We start from the raw sequence: 9,595 nt of genomic DNA on the forward strand, positions 1-9,595 counted from the left end.
TTTGTTAACATTGTTTTTAACTAAAATAGTTAAATTTTAAAAAAATAAAATTATATTGACTAGGTCAGCCAGGTCAACGAGGAAAAAAAAATTAAATTGACTAGGTCAGCCAGGTCAACAAGAGGAAAAAAAACAAAAATTAAATTGACTAGGTCAGCCCGGTCAACAAGAGAAACTTAAAATATTGGCTTCTGCAGCTAATTGTCATCTTCACCTCCATTTTCCTGTTTGTTTTTCTTTTCCAGATTCTGAACAAGCTTTTCTGCTTTTTCAGGTCCCAAACGATTTCTCAGTTTGGAATGAATTAGTCCAAAGGAAGAAAATATTCTTTCTACACTGGCAGAAGAAGCCACTGCTGTTAAAAGTGAGATTATCACTTCAACAGTCTCTGAATCCAAGTGCTTAAGTGACTTCCACCAGTTCACTGGTATGACTTTCTTTAAAACTTCATCAGCAAACATATATTTCTTTTGAATGGTTCTTATCCCCAAACTGCTGCCATTATAGGTTTTCCCTTCTAGTGCGAGAGTGGTATGGTAGATCTCAAATCAGTGATGGCTACACTCAGAAAGACCTCAAGACTTCTGGAACATGCTGCTCAAACAGTTTCACTTTTGTTTCTACTACCTGTCCCTCCATTCTCACATTTATCTCCAGACTTCTCCTTGACCAGATCTATTCTGCCCCCAACAATCTTCTATTCATTGAACTTTTTGAAACGTTGCACTTTTAGAGAGAACAAGGGATTGACTCTGTACACAAATTTGCAGAGGGACAATAGGGTTGAGGTCTGTTATTTCTCATCTCTATATATTATTTATTTAAAAACATTTTTGCCGTTAACAAGCATGTTACCTCTGGAGACACAAATCCAATTTGAAAACTGCAAAGCTAAGCATCTCCATTAGTACCTTCTAGACTGAGCACTGAGTCCCATTGGGTAGATAGAAAGATTAACCTAAATAATCTGTACAGAAGCCCCTGGAGCCCCATAAGACTGGGTCCCTAATCCATGAACTATTGGAACTCATTTACAAAACTTTTCTTAAACAGTACATGAATATATTGTCTCATACTATAAAATTAGAATTTATAATCCCTATTCCGTGATGAGATATTTGAGCTATAACATATCCTAATCAAAACTATCTTTAGATAGGTTTTTTCCTCAAAAAGCATTTTATCAAAAAAAATCAGATTTAAATTAAAAAAAATCTGATTTTTTTTTTTTTAATAATTGATTTTTATTCACCCTGCTCAAAAGTGACAAAATGCAGAGTGGAATGCTGCGACCCTACCAGCCACAGGTGGCTCTTAATCAAAGCCATTCCTGAAAGCCTGTGTTGTTCCCTCTGCCTCAAGTCTTGCTAGTTTGGTTTCCCCTAGTGGAGAGTTCACTTCATAGTCTGGGGCTGTGGAGGTGCTGACTCTATAGGGGTCTGTCGGCTGGAGACCCTGTGCTGGGAATGGCACATTACATAGAGATGAAGATAAATTTATGTTCTGATCTCATTTTTTTCTGAGCCAGGTAAATGCCTGTCATGGAGCTGCCTAGGCTTGGGCAGCAAGGCTGACATGATGCAACTGGTCTGGCAGGGTGGAATGCAGACTTAGCGAATTGAGAAGGTAGAGAAGGTAAAAGGGAGGTTAGGGAAAAGAGGAGGCTAGTAGGGAGAGGTTAGATGACAGCACACATACTTTCTCACCAAGCCAGAGAGCATCTGCACTGGGGACTTTTCAGTACAGCTGCCATTGGCTTAGAACTGGTGTCACCATATTGTCCAGCAAATAGCAATCAGCTAGCTTGAGGGTGGGACATGGCTTGTAATCAACATGTGGAATGCGTCTGTTGGGACAACACGGGAAAGGTTGGGAGTGGGGGATTAGCGGCTCTTTCTGAGCAAGATGCTTAGCCAAGGTCTTCCCTGGCCACTGTAAATGCGGGGGCAGAGAAGCCAGTTTGCTTACTGTAGCATGGCTCTGGCTGTAACCCACCACTCCTGCTAGCTAACACACAGGATTGTTAGAGGGGCCTGACTAGGATAAACCCAGCGCCACTAAGAGTAACGGATTGCATTGTGGGGCCAGGAGGAGTTTTTGAGGCTCAGTCATTACATGGATGGGTTTTCCTGATGAGCTGCCTGTTGCATTTTTCCTTCAAGAGGCCTGTAGAGGTGAATGAGAGCACGGAGCCGCTCTGGGCCACTTAATGTTCCAGGATTCGAAGGTTGATGACTTGGGGCTAGAGGCACAAAGGGGATTAGGTGCCTAAACCCAAGAATCAGGCCCCACAGGGATTCACAAAACCCCTGCTCAGCTGCCACTAAACCCTGTTGATTCCTAAACTCTCTTGGCACCTACATTTTTTGCTGTAAAATTTCTCTAGGTGCCTATGTTTCTGCCTCTGAGCATGCACGCTGCAGCCTCACCACCTTTCAGTCCCAGAGCACTGCGTGACCCAGGAAAAAGCAGGCATTTCTCCAAGGTCTTGAGGGCAGGGCTCGAGCCAGGGTGTGCGCTCAGAGCTCACAATCATGCTGGATTGCGCCAATAGTAAAGCTTACAGAAAACAGGCAGGTGAGGACCACCTCCTTCCTAGCCATTGCCCTGTGGTTGGGGGCCTCACCAGGGATGAGGGCAACCTGCCTGCTTCATCAGGTGGCAAATCCCTGTTCAAATCTCTTCTCCTTCACAGGTTGAGCGGGGGGAAGGATTTGAACCAGCAGGTGTCCCACATCCCAGCCAAGTGCCCTAGCAGCTGGGCTACTAATTCTGAGGAAGGTTTTCTTCCACACTTCCCCCTCTGAGAATCTGGTAGCTAAACCTTCACTTCACTTCACTTCTCAAAATGTTACGATACTGTTGGGAAATAAGTAATACCTGTGTGCACACGTGAGTAGGTAGCTAACACTATCAGTGGAGCAGGCTAGTGCATGTTGAATGCCACCAGGCTAAAGGTTAAAATGGTTTACATCGCTCCTAGATACGCTCAAGTGATTCCTTCATTTAAAAATGCCCACACCTTTTGGCAGCATGTAGCCTGCAGAGTGACAGATTTTGGCTTTGCTCCCAGCTGACCTATTCATCAGAAGGTCAGAGGGACGCAGAAGCCGCTTTCTGTACGTGTTTTTACACAGTTCTGTGCCACAGGGCCAAAGAGGGACTGTGGAGGCTTCATGTAACAGCCTGGCTATCCTCAAGCAGCTGCTCACTAGATTTAGCTGAACCAGCCCCTGGACCCCCATGTAATAAATCTGTGCCCAGGGATTGCTTGTTTGCTTCACGTCAGAGAGACATGAGGCTGTTGGGTTTGACCTTTATACATAACACACTGATTCTCCCTACTGGAGCAGTAGTTCTTCATCACCGTGATTTAAAGTAACATGCTCTCTCCATCAGTCTGGGATTTGACAAAAACCCTTCTTCTCTGAGCTCCATAGCTGGACCTTAGCAAGTGCTGGGTGCTCAGCACTTTTAAAAAATCAGATTACTTATTTATTCAGGAGCATAAATGAGCAAACTACAGAACTCAAACCACCAAAAAAGAAAATCAACCTTCAGCCGGTGGCATCTGACTTAGATGATGAAAATGAACATGCGTTGGTCCGCACTGTTTTGGATGGTTTTCGAGTAGAACCCATCATCAACATGGATGCATTGCCCATGGAATTGTGGTTGAAGCATGAGTATCTGGCATGTAAATAACTTGCAATGCCAGCTACAACAGTGCCATGCAAATGCCCGTGTTCACTTTCTGGTGACATTGTAAACAAGAAGCGGGCAGCATTATCTCCTGGAAATGTAAACAAACTTGTTTTTCTGAGCAGTAAGCTGAACAAGATGTAGGACTGAGTGGACTTGCAAGTGCTAAAATTTTACGTTTTATTTGTGAATGCAGTATTTTTGTACATAATTGTATATTTGTAAGTTCAACTTCACGATAGAGATTGCATTACAGTACTTGTATTAGGTGAATTGAAAAATACTATTTCTTTTGTCTTTTTACAGTGCAAACATTTGTAATCAAAAGTAAATATAAAGTGAGCACTGTACACTTTGTATTCTGTGTTGTAATTGAAATCAATATATTTGAAAATGTAGAAAACATCAAAAAATATTGAAATAAACGGTATTCTATTATTAACAGTGCGATTAATTGCACGATTAATCCCTAGTATAATGTGTGCATACTAGAAATACAGATTCTCAGGAAACCAGCTGGACTGTCCCTAGGAAATGTGATTTCCAGAAGTTGACCAGTGAAGTGATTTGTTGATGAAAGAGGGGTTGGTTTATGAATGATAAAGCAAGCTGTCGCTGGAGTTTAGGGTTGTGGACCCTGACTCTTCAGTCCAGCCAGGAGCATTCATGGTTAGTGCAGAGGACCACCGCTGCAGGGAGTGGGTTGTGGCTCCCTGATTCAGAACATCCCAACTTCAGTGCAAGGTGGGGCTCCCCAGTGCAGACCTAACTTACTCCACAGGCATGAAAAATCTTGGCTGGTTGAATATTTTTGCTGCAACCAAAAGCCTGAAAAAATTAAATATTTTCCACTTTTTGCCTAAACATTTCCTAGGTGGGGAACCACTTCCTGACCAGCTCTGCAAGGAATTAATCTGAGTATTTTGGCACCATCTGCACCTCTTTCCAAACATTTCAATGCAAAAATTTTCTCTGGCCATGCACCCCACTGTGCAAAATAGGGAGGTCAACCTGTGGTTTGACAGGTTGGACTTTAGCTGAGTGATTCCTATGAACATTAATGCTGCAAAGTCTCCCTGAGTGTGTCCAGTTCATTATTTATTTCATTTTGATCATTGGCTCTTTCCCCACTCAGTCTAGTACGTACTTGCTTTCTCTGTGATCTGTCCGTGGTACTTGCTGTACTTACTTGTAGGTTCAATCTCCACATATGAACTGCAAAGCCAAAATGAAAGTTGATTTCAGTCCAGATTTCTGTGCTGAGTGCCTTCACTCAACAGGTTGTGGGGGGTATGGGGAAGGGAGGGGGGCAGAAATTCAACATACTGATATGTTTTGTTGGGGTTTTTTCATCCTCCTTCTGAGGAAAGCCTTCTGGTAGTTTCTGGTTCAGTGAAAATACATCTCTACCTCGTTATAACGCCGCCCGATATAACACAAATTTGAATATAACGTGGTAGATCAGTGCTCGGGGGGAGGGGTGGGGTTGCACACTCCGGTGGATCAAATCAAGTTCAATATAACGCGGGTTCACCTATAACACGGTAAGATTTTTTGGCTTCCGAGGACAGCATTATATCGAGATAGAGGTGTATTGCTGCATATGCAATCATAAATACCAAAGCTGCATTGCAATCGAGGTATTGTCCAAGGCACTTGTGGCGTCACACTAGCCTTAGTTGTAAGCTGTCATCTTTAGAAGATGAAGGGACCTATTTTTTTTAACAAATACTTTCCTTTTTTTCTTCTCCCTGCCCCATGCTCCTTGTGTTCCAGTGCCTTCCAAGAGCCATTTAAAGCGTGGGTTTCTCTCTTGCTCCGAAAGGTCCTGCACTGCACCAGTCAAAAGTCTTCCCTAAACTCTAAGCAGATTTAGAAACTAAGACACAGAGAGATTAAACAATTCGGCTAAGGTCACACAGGCACCTGCGTGTCAGAACTAGGAACTAAACTGATCTCTCGAGTCTCACTCTAGTGCCATAATGACATGACAATCCATCCTAAATCTCTCCTGGATGGGAGTCCTCTTCTTTCCCAAAATCCTGCTTTCAGTGACTTCACCGCCACTACCACAGAAGCATGTGTCAGAGAACCAGTCAGACCCCAGGCCTCCTGCATTCCAGTCCCTTGTCAACCATCATTACTTTCTAGCAGCCTGTGTCTTATTTTGCTACACTGAAATGCCATGATGTATGACTATTAGCTGAGGCAAATCCACTTCCCCAGGCAGCGAGAATGAGGCCTCATGAGAGGTCAGAGTTCTATTCTCAACTTCACTAGAAGCGATCTTCTATAACCTCAGTCATCTTATATGCAAAATGTGGGAGATGATAGTTGCGGCACCCTAGGGTGTGTGACAGACCCAGGCCAGTCGGTTACAGGAGTCTGGTAGAGGGCAAATATACTGCTCACTGGCTGAGTAGTTTTCTGTTCCCTAAGTGACCAGAGCAGAGACTGCACTAGAGTAATCAGGAGCCTGCTAGAACCAATTAAGACAGATAGGCTGATTAGAACACCTGCTGCCAATCAAGGCAGGCTAATCAGGGCACCTGGGTTTAAAAAGGAGCTCACTCCAGTCAGGGAGGGGGGAACCAGAGGAGAGGAAGCGTGTGTGAGGAGCTGGGAGCAAGAGGCACAAGGAGCTGAGAGTGAGAGGCTGTGCTGCTGGGGGACTAAGGAGTACAAGCATTATCAGACACCAGGAGGAAGGTCCTGTGGTGAGGATAAAGAAGGTGTTTTTGGAGGAGGCCCTGGGGAAGTAGCCCAGGGAGCTGTAGCTGTCATGCAGCTGTTACAGGAGGCACTATAGACAGCTGTTATCACAGGGCCCTGGGTTGGAACCCGGAGTAGAGGGCGGGCCCGGGTTCCCCCCCAAACCTCCCAACTCCTGATCAGACACGAGGAGTTGATCAGACTGTGGGGGAGATCACTGAGGTGAGCAAACTCTGCCGATAAGTGCAGGACCCACCAAGGTAGAAGAGGAACTTTGTCACAGGTGGAAATATGAAGACTTAATTGGTAATAACAGTTATGAAACACAATATTGTCAGCAGAAGAGGAGATCTGAATGTATCGTCTACTCTACTGGCTAACAGCTCATTGCACCTTTCCCTAATGTGACAAAGTTCCTCCTCTGCCTCAGTGGGTCCTGTGTTTTTTGGCAGATTTGCTTGCCTCAGAGGTTCACGGCAGCCCTCAGTTTGGCTGCTTCTGCTAGAGAGTCAAACCTGCCATTCACTCAGCTCACCTCATCACTGGCCAGCATGGGGGAAATGGAGAACAATCCCCACAGTCTCTGTGTCCCACCTAGTGGGTCAGGGACAGGCCAGATCCCTTTCTAATTTAGACCTTCCCCTCTGGTGTGTCTCACAGACCAGCTCATAGAATCACAGAATATCAGGGTTGGAAGGGACCTCAGGGGGTATCTAGTCCAACCCCCTGCTCAAAGCAGGACCAATTCCTAGACTTTTTTTTTCTTCACACCCCAGGTCCCTAAATGACCCCCTCAAGGATTGAATTTACAACCCTGTGCTTTGCAGGCTAATGCTTAAACCACTGAGCTATCCCTCCTCACAGGAGGTCAACTCCTGTGTCTGATCAGGAGTTGAGGGGATGGCAGGGAACCTGGGCTCACCCTCTATTCCGGGTTCCAGCCCAGGGGCCTGTGAATTCCAGCTGTCTACAATGTCTCCTGTATCAGCTGCATGACAGCTACAACTCCCTGGGCTACTTCCCCATGGCCTCCCCCCAACACTCTCTTTATCCTCACTGCAGGATCTTCCTCCTGAAGCCTGATCGTGCTTGTACTCCTCAGTCCTCCAGCAGCATGCCTTCTCACTCCTTGTGTGTCCCTCACTAATTGAAGTGAGGTCCTTTTTAAACCAGGTGTCCTGATTAGCCTGCCTGCCATAATTGATTCTAGAAAGTTCTTAATTGGCTCCAGGTGTATTAATTAGCTTGCCTGGCTTAATTGGTTCTAGCAGGTTCCTGATTGCTCTAGGGCAGCCCCTGCTCTGGTCACTCAGGGAACAGAAAACTACTCATCCAGTGACCAGTATATTTGCTCTCTACCAGACTCCTGAGCACTCTGCGAGCATTTGGCTTCAGACCCCAGTTTGTGGGTTTTCTCCAGGTGCTGTAAGCTTCTGCAGAGTGTCTGGTCAGGCTCAACTGGACCCTGACCGAGCAAGTCAGCTTTGGGCGAGGAGTACGGCGGGGTGCCCCCTCTTGGGCCAGCTATATGCTCTGGAAATCAAGCCCTTCCTCTGCCGGAGGTTGACGGGATTGGTGCTCTGAGAGCCGGAGCAGTGGCTGGTCCTGTTGGCGTATGCTGACAACATGTTCCTTGTGGTCCAGGACCGGCGTGACTTGGCATGGGTAGAGGCTTGCCAAACCATGTACTCAGTGGCCTCCTCCACCCAAGTCAACTGGGTCAAGAGCTCTGGCCTGGTGGTTGGGGATGAGTGGCAGGCGAGCTCCCTCCCACTCACTCTTCAGGCCATCCAGTGGAGCGCGGGTCTACTGCTCTATCTCAGCGTTTACCTTTCTGCCACGCATCCGTCTCCACTGGAGAACTGGCACAGCTTAGAGGATAGGGTGATGGAGCGGCTCCAGAAATGGACAGGACTAGTGCTCAATCAACTAGTCCTGTCCATGCTCCAGTACTGGCTCAACACCCTGGTCCTGGCCCCAGGTTTCCTGGCCAACCTCCGAACAGCGATTCTGGAGTTCTTTTGGCCAAGAGTGCACTGGGTCTCTGCAGGGGTCCTCCACCTGCCCCTGGAGGAGGGGGGGCAGGGCCTGAAGTGCTTACGCGCTCAGGTCCATGTCTTCCGCCTCCAGGCCCTGCAGAGGCTCCTGGTTGGTGCGGGTAGTCCAGCGTGGAGCGTATTGGCGCACGCCTTCCTCCGCCGCTTCCGAGGGCTCCGATACGACCGGCAGCTCTTTTACCTCCATCCAAGAGGTCTTCCGCGAGACCTCTCCGGGCTGCTGGTCTTCTACCAAGACCTCCTCCGGACCTGGAAGCTCTTTTCAACGACCAGGTCTGTGGCGGCCACCGTGGGGGTTGACCTCCTCGCGGAGCCCCTGCTACACAATCCCCAGCTTCGTGTGCAGGTGGCGGAGTCCCCCACGGTGTGCCAGGGGTTGGTCTCGGCGGGAGTCACCAGGGTCGGAGACCTCCTGGACTACGACCGGGGAGACTGGCTGGATCCCCTGACGCTCGCTCAGCGCATGGGGCTCTCCAGACCTCGTACTCCCCAGCGCGTACTTCAGGAGGTGAAGGCCGCTTTACTGCCCGCTGCTCGGGCTTACCTCGACCGGGTCCTGCGAGAGGGCACGCCCCGCCCACCCTCCACCCCAGGCCCCGTGGACATTTTTATCGGGCCCCTGCCCCGTGGACCCAATCGGCCCCCTCACCCTTTCACTGCCAGCCGGCTGCATGATCTGCAGCCGGTTTTGTTCCAGACCGCGCCACGGAAACATCTGTACTCGCTCGTGCTCCATACCCTTCACTACCTCACCCTCGCATCCCGCCCCGATACCAAATGGCGGGACCTCCTGCCGCCTCTCGAGAGTGAGGAGCCCCGGTGGGCCAGCTTGTACTCTGCCCTGGTCCCGAGGCCCACCGGGGATATCAGTTGGCGGCTCCTTCACGGAGCCGTGAGCACGGGCGTGTACTTGGCGCGGTTCACATCTGTCCCTAGCACCTGCCCTTTCTGTGGTGAGAAGGAGACCTTGGCGCACGTTTATTTGGAGTGTGCCAGGTTGCAGCCCCGGTTCCGGCTCCTCCTGAATATTTTCCTGCGTTTTTGGTTGCACTTTTCCCCTCACCTTTTTATCTACTCGCTCCCCATCCGTGGCCCCACGAAGTCGCGGGATCTCCTTCTCAACC

This window comes from Gopherus flavomarginatus, chromosome 3, assembly GCF_025201925.1.
Source record: "Gopherus flavomarginatus isolate rGopFla2 chromosome 3, rGopFla2.mat.asm, whole genome shotgun sequence".
Classification (NCBI taxonomy): domain Eukaryota; kingdom Metazoa; phylum Chordata; order Testudines; family Testudinidae; genus Gopherus; species Gopherus flavomarginatus.